Source organism: Gracilinanus agilis, chromosome 2 (assembly GCF_016433145.1).
Source record: "Gracilinanus agilis isolate LMUSP501 chromosome 2, AgileGrace, whole genome shotgun sequence".
In the NCBI taxonomy this organism is placed as follows: domain Eukaryota; kingdom Metazoa; phylum Chordata; class Mammalia; order Didelphimorphia; family Didelphidae; genus Gracilinanus; species Gracilinanus agilis.
Window position 1 is genome coordinate 437,330,773 of NC_058131.1, and position 12,707 is coordinate 437,343,479.

Here is a 12,707-nt window from a genome sequence, read left to right on the forward strand (position 1 = left end):
GGGCCCAGGGAGGCAGGACGGGCCCAGGGGCAACTGAGCCTGCCTGGCGGGGGTGGGGGGGTACCCCGCATCCCTTGTCTTCCCCCCCCCCCCCCCGTTTTGAGGTTATGATCTGCTCTGAGAGACGAGGCCGCGTTTATCTTTGTAAACACGAAACACTTTTTGCTTTCTCTGATTTTCTGTTAATGGTGAAAGAATGGAATAGAATAAAGTTTTACTGATTTTGAGACAAAAAAAAAAAAAGCACTTTGGCAACAAACACTGCTGTTGCTCTAGTAGTTGGAAATGCTTCTGGTCATTTGGTTAGTTCGTCTACTATGACTAAGCAAAATTTGTAACGTCCAGCCTTTGGCATTGTAATGAAATCTATTTGCATATGTTCAAAAGGTGTGTAAGCCAAAGGATATCCACCAAAAGCTTTTCTGCAAAAGACATACTGGTTATATGCTTGGCAGGTGGGACAGGCTGCACACACCTTTAGAGGCAATATTAGTTATGCCAGGGGCTATTAAAAAAAGAATATGGGGAGAGACCCACAAATGTGGATAGTGGTAGATCCACTCAGGGATCCCCCTGAATACCCAGCCAGGTATTCTAACCTCCAGTTAGTGAGAGTGAAACTGAATCACTTTCTCTCACTGGGCCAGTTGTGCAAACATCTTGGAGACAATTGTTATAAAAACAGTATCTCTTTTATTTTAAGAGGGAATACAAACTGAGGATCAGAACAAGGGGTCCCTAACAAGGGATCTAGCTAATTTCCCACAATCCTCTACATCTCTCTCAAGAGGGAACCTTCTGGTCTTCTGGCTAGCTTAGCTCACTGTTTCTATCTAGGTGTCCCCAAAAACTGACTAAGCTAACTAACTATCTATGATCCTCAGTAGTTGTTTTGATTTGTTCTCCAAGAGCTGTCTCCAAAAACTGTTATGAATGAACTCTAATGGCTAAGTTCACCCCAGAGGGTCTGACCCCTGAGGAAAAACCTCAAAGCCAATCTGACAGGATTTTTTAGATAAAATATTCTGAAAAGCACAGCAGGTATGGTCATACCCTTTTCTAGATATTTCCCAGTTAAATAGAGTACCTCCAAAGATGAATTTGGGTTATACTCCTTCTCCATAGTCAGGTGAGGTAGATGAACTGACTTTCCTCCACCATTCCTGGACAGGAAGCCCTTAACCTCCCAAAGGAAGTCAAGCCACATTAACAGTTGTCACTTCCAAACTGTTCCTCCTCTGCCTTCTGCCTGCTAAAATCCTTTCCCTTGAGTTCCTAGTATGTACCTTAAAGACAGCCTTCCACTTCTCTTAAATCTTATCCTATCTCTATACTTTTCCCATTACACAATCCATACTTTTTTATAGAGTCTACAATGCCTTGGGCTCCAAAGTGACTGTTTTTATGGTGGCTTGACAGATTTGATGATACATACTTCTAGGGAGTATGGGTTTTTCTTCAGATGCCATCCATACTCCATTAATCTGTTTTGCCTTGAAGTTTTGTTTACATTTTTAAATTTCTTTTGCATTGTAGGAAAGGGATTCATTTGAGTCATTGATAGTTGTCAAATTTTAGATGAATTCAGGGCCTTCTATAGCAGTGAGTTTTGTAGCAGCTTCTGCCTAGTGGTTTCCTCTAGAGCAGTGATGGGAAAATTATGGCCCAAGGGCCAGATGTGGCCCCCTGAAATGTTCTATCTGGCTGTACAACATTATTCCTAATCTGATGAATACAATGAGTAGGATACAATACAATGAAACTTCAAAAGAGTTGCCTTAGAAACAGACTGACAGATGAGCATTTCCTTTCCCTTGGCCCCCTCTTTAAAAAGTTTGCCCATCATTGCTCTAGAGACATGGTCAATTCCACCTGTATGGGCAGAGCAATGTACAACAGCCAGGGTTTAACATAGTTGGAGAGCAAAAAGAACCTCATTGATGATTTTAGTACTTGTGATACTTTTGCCAGCTGATGTTAAGAATCCCCTCATGAAGTCAAAGAATACCAAGAGTGTGACATATTCCGAAGGCATATCTTGAGTCAGTGTAGATCGTTGCTTTTATGCTCTTATGCTCTTATGATTACATAGGCATGTTTCAAAGCTATTAATTCTACACCTTTGATGGCAGTGAAGCTGCCCAGAGTGGTGAATTCTGTGACTACAGCTGCTCCAGTGTAACATATACCATCCCTCATAAAATAAACTATCCATAAACAAAACTAGATTTGAATTTTCCAAAGGAGTGTCCAGGAGATTTTTATGGGGTTTTTCTGCTATGGACACTAATGATTTACAACTATGTAATAGTTATCCTGTGATTGATAAATGTAAGCTTAAAAATTAATATACAACATCTCCAAGTATTATATTTAATATTATTTATTAATAATAATTTGAAGTAAAGAAAATAAAAAGCTAGAGTAAAGAGGGAGCTAACCAAGCTGCAATCACAAGAGAAGAAAGAGCAAGAGGGTGGAGTTACACACAACTTATTTCTAAAACATGAGGACACAAAGTGGGGAATGCAATTCAAGGAATTCTGGGAAAAGTAAAGGAATTCTGGAGAACATAATCCTGAGGCACAAAACTCCATTTACACATTCCCCCTAGGATCCTCTGGGAGACTAGTTTCCCCAATGGATCATGGAAACATAACTAACATAACTTTATTAGAAGTACATATAATATTACAGTTTTTAAATGGAAATTATAATAATTTGGGGATAAAGAGAAATAAAAGAGAAAAAGAACAAAACCAATGTTAGGTGCATTGACAAAAAGCCAATTAGGGGGCAGTCCCCTTTGGCATAAGAGTGAACATTCAAAACAAATGTGTTCAAACCCCCCACAGTTCAATTTAGCAATCCCAAATTTCAGTCTGGACCTTCTGGTGCAGTGTATAGTTTCTGTAGGCATCTTCACAGCGCCTTCTCCAAACAGTTCACCTCCTGGATTCTAGGAGGTAGCAAGTTTCTCAACCTAAATTACTCTGAAAAGAATTTAAATTTTGCATTATAGAATAATAATACATTCCCTCCCCCCCCCCCCCCGCTGAGGAGGATATTGACAAACAAAGGAATCATTCAGGGATACATGGCTGAGTTATGAGGTATATGAATCAATTGGCAAAAGAAAATCATAAGCATCAAAAAATCCAAATAAAAGAGGAAAAAATAACTTCTGGATGAGATATAGAATATCAAACTCTTATATGTAAAAAATCTAAGTAAAGAAAAAATAAACCTATAAGAGGTCCTTAAATCAGTGATTTATCAAAGTGATTTATGTCTCATGAACTTATAGAATCAATTACGCACTTACCCAATCAACAGCCAGGACTACAGAAAGTTTGCCACACTATGAAAGACAGAAAAGGGACTAGATTTTAGCAGCAAATGGGAAATAGGATTCCCTGGTCTGATTTTTCCTTTTCTCTCAGGAATAAGGGAGCCAGGATGGTAGCCAAAGTGAGGCACTTGATAGAATGTGGGACAGAGAAGACCTGCCTCTGATGTATGTCAAACAGCCGCAGCCTTGAACCCCAAACAAGTTCAAGTCCTCTTGTCTTGGCTCAGAATGTCATAAATCCCACAGGGATTGTTTGTTTTCTTTAATCTTGTGCTTGATTGGCACTATGCAGGTTAGCTTTGTGCTTCTTTGGCACTGTGCAATGGCTCTTTTTGTGTTCCCTTCTCCTGGAATCAGACACAATCATTAAGGAAAGTCCCTTAGTTTTTAAACAATCAATGGCATTATTTCTATAGTCTAAAGATTTTGGGTATGTATTGACATTAGAGCTAATGAACATTTTAAATTTACCCTATTGCAAAATCAAAACCCATTAATACTGGTAAGATGTGCTTCAAATACAAAAAAAAAATGGGAGAAAAAATAAAACTCAAATACTGTATTGCACATACAAGGGAAAACAATAAAAAAGTTTAAAAATCAAAAATACATAGCTTACAATTAATGTCACACTGAGTCAGCCAAGGAGAGGTAGAATACAAAGGTTCCTCACAAAAAATGGGATCCATTTCCTTTTTAACTTGGTCAAGATCCACAGTGTGAGTGCAAATGATTTCACAAAGTAACAGATTTATAAAACAGTAGTACAGTAGGTAATGCACATTCAAAGAAATACTAAAATTCTCAAAATTCACCATAGTCCAGTTAATGACAATAGCAAACAAACTCACTATCATATAGGATTCACATGAGTCTCTATATAGCCACTTGCTGTATGACATTTAAAAAACCTATGAACTATGACTACTTGTCACAAGTTATTCAGATCTAGTCAATCTTTCAACCTTGGAAAAGATATTTTTAACAAAGTATATTACTACCATCGTTCCAAAACTTGGCAGACGAACCTGGAAAAAACACAAAGCATCTGTAATGCTGATAAAAACCTTTTGGGGTCTAAAACATCACCAAAAATCTAGTTCATTCTGGTGGAAGAGTAGAGTAAGCTAAAGTTAAAACTATAAAAACCATCCAGAAGCCACTAGGCTATCTGGGTAATGCTCTCTTTTGGGAGCTACCCAGGGGTAGCATGCACTAGGAACACCTAAAAATATCTAAACATATCTAAAAATCATGTTTGAAGACCCCTTAAAATCAATTGAGATATTTAGCTCATTAAATTCTCCAAAGTTGTATACAATTGTAAACAGTTTGATGGAGTCCATCCATCATCTATGTGACAATTAACAAAGGCAAAATGAAACAAAAGACTGTATAAGCAACATATGACCTCAATGCATCAGGTGACAAACTTAGCATCCCTAAGGACCTATGGTTTTGCCAGGAAAAGGGTTTGTGCAAGATGTTTATGGGCTTTCATAATGATATGTTTTTCAGTACAGTCATAGGGGAAAGATACAAATAAAGATCATGTAACAGAACATATAGCTAATAGCTAAAACATAGTAGCTTAAGATGATTCAGTGTAACAGGATAGTATTGATTAGATTAATATATTAACTTAAAAAACAAAATTAAGTCTTAAAATAATCACCAAATACAATAAGCATGATAGGATACAGGCTGCACCACAATATGTTCCCTTGCTGAACTAGCAACTAGGGTTGGCTTGAAAACCATGTTTGAGGGGGGGAAAGGGATTTATACTTAATCCACCACAGAAAAAACAAAGGTGTGGCTCTCAAACCCTCAGACAATTGGCTCTCAAACTCTCTGGCAATTGGGTCCAGACTGCTCAAGGACAGCAGAAATGGCAAGGACCCCCCAGGCAATGTCTGGTCAAACCTAGGAGGCAGTGGCGGCAGTGGCAGTAGCTTGAGGCAGCAGGGGCAGCAGCAAGAGTGGCAGTGGGAGAAAATGAGGCTTGCAAAATTTATCTACTCCCTATACTTTTCTCTAAGGCTTAGAACAATTTTTTTGGAGAATTCTGTCCCTTCGTGGTTGCCATAAATGTAAGCTTAAAAATTAATATACATCTTCAAATATTATATTTAATCAGATTTATTAGCAATAACGAAGTAAAGGAAAATAAAATGCTAGAGTAAAGAGGGAGCTACCCCAGCCACGGTCATGAGAGAGGAGAGAAAGAGTGTGGAGTTACACACAACTTATTTCCAAAATGTGAGGATGCAATGTGGGGAACTCAACGCAATTCAAAGAATTCTGGGAAAAGTAAAGGAATTCTGGTGAACATAGTCCTGGGGCACAAAATTTCATTTACACATACATCTGGAAGCAAGGTGGCAGAGTTGAGTGTTGTGTGGCATTTTAAAGTGATGTTTTCATTGCCTAATAAAGTTATTTCATATCTTGTAAGTCTTTGGTAAGAGAATGCCTTTGTTCTATGCTTCAACTTCATGATGTAAGAATGAGGCAAGCCCGACATTTTGGAAAACTGCCATAGAATCTTGGAGGTGAAGAAGAGCCAAAGGGACCATTGGAACAGCAGAGACTTCTGGGAGAGGAAAACTCAATCAGGGCTTTTGGGGGTTGGAGCCGGAGAGAAAGATTGTGAATGTGGCTCTGAGATCCCCTGAAGAGTCACTGGGGTTTGCAAATCTGAATAGGAGACCTGCACCTGTGACATCTTGTCTTCCTGACATTCACTCAAATCATCAACCAAGTTAACTGAGTTTAGGTTTACTGGATTTCCTTTGGGGAGCCATTCCTTGAACCCCACTTGCCTTGGGCTTTGCCCAGCAGTATCCCACCTAGACCTATAGCAAATATAGCTTCTAGAAATTTATAGTATAGAGAGAGGGGGTCATATAGTTTTTTCAAGCTTTGGCTGAGTTCTAAAAGCAGTTAGGGGTTTGGAATCTTGAGGAAAAGGACAGTTGGTTTGGGTCTCCCGTGGAGAGAGGTTGTCTAACCAACTGAGCTGCCTCCTTACCTATCTGTAGTATTGAAATTTAGCCTAGTTTTGAAATATTTATTTAAGAAACTTATTTTGGATAAACCCTTTATATCTTCCTTCCCAATATTATTTCCTACCTTCCCTCCCTTACCTTATATGTCTGTGGAGTTAATAAGGAGAGTAATTAGAGAGGAGTTCAAATCTGTGAAGGGTTAATTAATATTTGACAGTAGTAGATATAAAGAAACTAGTCAGTCATCATTTGTTCCTGTTAGATATCAAGAGCATTTTGTAAGCTGAGTTAAAGGCTGGTCCTTACTCAGACTCCATCTCTGCCTCCCTTCCCCACCTGAAGTTCCTGAGACAACTGTTAGGGCTTTCCTCAATCCACTTTCCTGACAAATCATCCTTTTAAAGATAATAAACCCTTTTGTGTTTCAACAGACCTATTAGTATAATTTGTCTGTTAGTTATTAAGAAAGGGAAGAAGAGGGAAAGAACCAATATACTCTGGGCTTGAAGGGAAGCCGGGGTATCCATCTTGAAGGAAGGTGTAACTTCAAAACAAGTCCCTTCCTGTGAAATTAAACCCTGTTTGTTAATTTCAGTTTAGTCTATTTCCCTCAGCCTGTGTTTGAGTCTAAGTCCCAGTCTGTAAAGCCTGCTGTTTTGTCTGTTTAGTTTAATTTCTCCTCTCCCTGAAGATCTCTGTTTCCCTTCTGTGTTATACTCCTGACTTCAGTCCTATTATATCCTGAATCTCCTTAATCCCAGCCTACCTGTAATCTAGATTTACTAGCTTAACAAGTCTCTGACAACCTCCTTTCAAATTCCCTTATCCCACACACCTTTCCTCAAATTATCCCCATTACAAATATTATTAGTGGGGTTGGGAAGGAGAACCTCTGGTTGAGGGACACTTTGGCTCACCTTTGGGTCTGAGCCTTGGTGGGTACTTGCCAGAGTGACAGACCTTGGCTTACGAATACCTACACCCCTTTTCCTGCTGATATTTGTATTGTATTCTGATTTCCATGTGATTATTATTTTCTGTTCCAATAAAGAATTTATCACTTAAGTAGTTCCCTTTTTTGATAATGGATACTGAGGAATGGAAGGGGGTGGGCCACTTTTCATTCTAATTTGAACCAGAACAGCTGATTTAAGTAGGCTTACATTGGAAGAAGATGTAACCCAGAGAGATTCAGGTATATCTGTTGACATTTCAAAGGTGGGAGTTTTATCCACCTCCTGATTATCTAGAAAGAGTTCAGGGAACAAATTTAGAGATTCCTCAGGTAGTTCTAATGTAATATCACCATCTTGAGTGCATATTATTGTGACTCTTAATTAACACAGAAGATCTCTTCCCAATAAATTAATAAGGAAGTTAGGCATTAATAGGAACAAATGTTCCATGGATAAAGGTCCCACAGACACCATTCATGGTGAAAACTTTGGGACTTTCAAAGGTGCTCCTGGACACTCCCACAAAATTGATAGAGCCAATAGAATAAAATTAGAATCAAGAGTACTCATCAGCACAGATCTTGATGTCCCAGTATCTAGAAATATAATGTGTTTCCTACTTTTAATGTCACATGGAATTCTGGGGAACATAGTCCTGGGGCACAAATCATTGCTATTTGGGGGAGAATAGACTGGGATGACTGGTGTAATTATATTGGTGTCTGGAAAATCAAATGTTTCAATCTTTGATTCCAGAGTCCTTTCTCCCCTCTCAGACCTTCATAAAAGTCCCTGTGCACCTCTTGGAGATTCATCTTGTTAAAGAGGATTTACAATTTGGCTATTGTGTGGATGTGGACAAGCCCCATTTTGAATATATTGTAACATGTCATTTGCCTTATTTTGATTATTGGTTCTATCATTATCATGATTTCTATAATGCTTATATCTGTACTTTGTTTCTGTAATTGCTATTTCTGTAATTTTTTCTGTTGTTATTATTTCTTTAATAGTTGTTCCTAAAGTTTCCATTATTTCTAAAATTATTGAGTACTTGAGTCCAGCATCTGCAATGTAATATCAAGTGTCCCCTTTTTATGCAAAAGTAACACATTGGTCTTTGGTTTGTAGATTCTCACAAATGCTCACCCCATAATTTGTATCTCTTTTTTCAAGTTTTCCCTTTAATACTTTTATCTCCTTTCTTAATGCCTCCACTAAATCTCTATCACCTTCATCTTTCCTTTCATACCCATTATACACATAAACTGCCACTCTCCTTAATTCATCAAGGTACCTATTTGGCCAGTTAGGACAGTTAGTTTTGAAATAGTCCTTGACCACCCTGCAACAATTTTTCACAAACTGCCTTCTAGATTGTCTAACATCCCTTTCTCTGGTCAAATCTAAGTCTATATCACTTCCCCCCAGTTCTATAAGTCTGTCCATGAACTTGGAAGGATTTAACCAATCTCTTGGTTTGTCAAACTTTGTCCAGCTACCTGGTCTGTCAGAACATACCCTCATGGCTTTGAGTACTGACTTCCTAGCCTGACACAATCTAGTGTAATCAGCTTCATTGTTAAAATCCCATTTGGGGTCTTTTCACATCCAGTGAACTGCTCCTCTTCCCCAAGCCTCATTAGTAAGTGAAATAACCTTATCTTTCTCCCTTTTCATTAACAACTCCTCTAACAAATGTTCAAAATCAATCTAGGTTGGATCAAATTGCTTTCTAGCTTTTTGATAACAGATATGCTTGCCCTTAAAAGAAGGAGCACTCCACTTAAATCCACTTAAATTCTGAGGGGTAAATGATTTTTGATGTCTTATGGTAACTAACTTCTTGAGGATTGAAGGTTGGCATTTCTCTTAAGGGGAATAGGTCTGTATCTTGATTATTTCTTGTTTCTTTATTTTGGGTTTCTGCTTGAGCTGCCTTGGAGTTAGTGGAGAAAGCAGGAATAGTAAGAGAGACAGGAATAGTAAGAGAGTGAGAGTTTCAGTAAGTTGAACAATAATTTGGGCTATTTGAGAGATACAACCTATAAGGTATGCAAATCAAGTTATGCCAGCAAGGGCAGGATGGATTTTCCCATGAAAGCTGTGAGCCTTTCCTGCTAGCTGAGCCCCTGATAATCTGATGTTTGCCTGTGGTGAATGTCCAGGCAATGGGATCAGGATCTCTGTCACATCCCTGTGGCTTCACTGAGAAGCTCTGGCATTTGAGTCCTATCTACTTCCTAACCTGTGATCCAATCCTATAAAACTTGCAAAAAAATATACTGGGAAGGAAGATGAAAGATACTACCCAAGTTAAATGCAACCTTTTCTTAGAAGTCTTCCTCAATCCCTTTGGTCAACAGAGCATTAACTAGGGTATAGCAATCAGGAATTTAATTCATGGTGCCACCAAATTTAAAGGGAACTAGATTTAAGGAGTTTTCACCAAATACCAATCCTCCCACCTTTCCTTCAATATAGAGGGATATGTTTATAGTTCACCCATTAGAAGGTTACAGTAGGAGTACTAGTACCTACAATATCACTTCTTTATATTTACAAACCTCTTCCATACCAACATTCCTGACATTATCCTTAAATTAAAACCCCCTTTTTGTAATCCAGGTATGACTCATATAAATTCAATGCTTCAGGTTCAGAATTAGAATGAAATAAGTCTAAAAGTTTTTTTTAACCCTTGTACTTTTTGGTGTATTGTCTCATAGGTGGAAGATTGGTAAGGGTGGGCAATGGGGGTCAAGTGACTTGCCCAGGGTCACACAGCTGGGAAGTGGCTGAGGCCGGGTTTGAACCTAGGACCTGACTCTCACTCCACTGAGCTACCCAGCCGCCCCCGCAGTCTAAAAGTTTAAAAAAGGAAATTTACTTAGTAATAGGATTGAAAAAATATTTAGCAAAGATACAATATTGTTTCAGTTGAGCACAGCTTTCTTGCCTCTTCATTTTTCCATAGAGGACTTACCCATGTCCAAGGAAGACTTTCTTTTGCTCTATTTTTATAGGTACAAAAGAAGTTTAGTAATGGTTCAAACCTTAGTTTCCAGAGTTGATTAAGTTTTGGGGATGATTTCAATAACCTTTGAAGAAAAATTAGTTTACCTTGTTGTGGGATGGGGTCTTTGGAAAAGCTAGTCCAATTATTTGTCAAGGCTTTAGGAAAAACTAAGGGTCTTTAAAGATATTGCACTTATGGCATCCTACACAGTGTTAGCCTTGTTCAGGCATCATTGCTCTTCCATTATGGTATGAAGAAGTTGGATCTAGAGTAGGAGAAGCACAGACCATATGTCATTTCATCTCCCTGTGATGAAAGGAGGCTTCATTTGGGCAAAGTGGTGAGGATAAAGTCAGAATCAGTTAATCTATCTGTATATCAGCAGGGACATTATGGATTTGGGATCCATTTTCCCTCCTCCTACTCTAAAGAGTTCCAACTCTTCCCCTGCTTATGGGACTTTACAAAAAGCCAGAGAAGAAGGATGCCTGGAGTCACACAGTAGTGGTAATGATAGATGAGAAAGAGTTTATGACTTCTAGTGATAAAGTGATGATATGCTCATTTCTGCCATCTTACTCTCCATCATATAGGAAGGGCACCTATTTGACTCATACTAATGTGGTGGTGGCAGATGGGTATAGTGGAAAGAGTACCGATTCTGGAATTATAGGACTTAAGTTAAAATCTTGTTTCTGACTTCTTGTCTCTGACTCCTCCTACTTATTTGATCTTGGCCAAGAAATTTAACTTTTCTAGTGTGGGAAGCCAATAAGAGAATAGATAAAAATATGAGACTCCTCTTTTGACCCCTTTTGTGATCCTTGTGATTTCTTGTTGAAAAGTATTGTGGCCTTATTGAAAAGCTTTAAGTTCCTAGCAAACCTGAATTTAAAGCATTAACACGGTTCCCCTTTGACCAGAAATGCTGCTGCCTGGTATAGCCAAGGCCAAAATCTTAGCGGGGGCAATTCCACCCTGAGAGGGATACTCCCTAACTTGGCTTCCTGATAAGAAGCCAGTCAAAATTCAGCCTTGGCCTGGTCTATTCTGAAGCCAATGTTTTGTGTTTTGATGTGACATAATTTGCAACTTCTGTGCATCTGCAAAGTTTCAGGGGGGGTTCTTTTGTGTGAAATGAGTCTTGAAACATATGTAATAAACTCCATGCTCCTGGAGACAGAGCTGGAAGCATGAGGTAAAAGACAACTCCCTTGTTTCATCCTTATTTCCTTATCAACTAAACTGTCCTTATCAGATTACCAGAGATGATAAAGAGATCTTGACATTCTAGGCCTTAGTTTCTTTGTCTATAAATTAAGGTTGGATTATATGGCTTATTTAAATGTATGATTCTCTGATTCCTCACTCAGATATCTGCCACCCCAAGAGCATATTCCTAAGGACCATAGCAGATTTTAATCAGTTAAACATCTGATGGTCATAGTTCACCTTTGTTTCAAAACACATTGGCCTCTCAGCTGGGATTCTGGGGGTTAAAAGATCCCCTCATATAGCTCTAGTCAATCCAGTGTTTTGTTTTTTGTGTTTTTAGACAGCTAGATGACATAATAAATAGAACACTCTGTCTGGAGTCAAGAAGATGTGAAATTAAGTCTAGGTTCAAACACTAGCTGTATGACCTTGGGCAAGTCACTTTAATTTCTATTTGTATTAGTTCCTTCAACTATAAAATGAGAATAATAACACAACACCACAGGGTTGTTTTTGTGAATATCAAATAAGATCATATTTACAAAGTACTTAGGATAGTGCCTGGTAGACACTATATAAATGCTAGATATTATTACTGTTATTGATTTTAATTTTCAGAGTTTTACATAGAGTAAATGCTTAATAAATATTTGTTGGATTGAAAGCCCTCTTCTAGCCACCTTGCTCTGTCTAAATTATAGGATCCTACACTTAGAGTTGGAAGGATTTTTAAAGGTTACCCTTCCCTTATCCTTTAGATAAGAAAGATTATTTGTAAAGACAACCCAGAGTTACTTGTCTGAGGACTTGTGGGTAGTCTGTAGCAGAGTTGAGATTAAATTCTTCAGACTCATGTATTAAATTATTCTGACACTAAATCCAGCTATCTTTGGTTCTCCAGACTAGCGTTAAATGCTAAGGGTAAAAAAAGAAATAAAACCTGGGAAAGAGACTAGACTGTAGTGGCAGGTCTGGAAGGTCAGAAACATAGGAAAGATTCAGAAATGAGAAGACTGGAAGAAGTATATTCAACATTCTTCAAATATCTTAAGTTGGAAAGGAATTCCTGGAATGACTCTGGACCAATTTTCTAAGAAACCTTGGTTTTCTCACCTCTGAAAAGGTTCTTTAATCCAGATTGTTTTTTTTTTTTT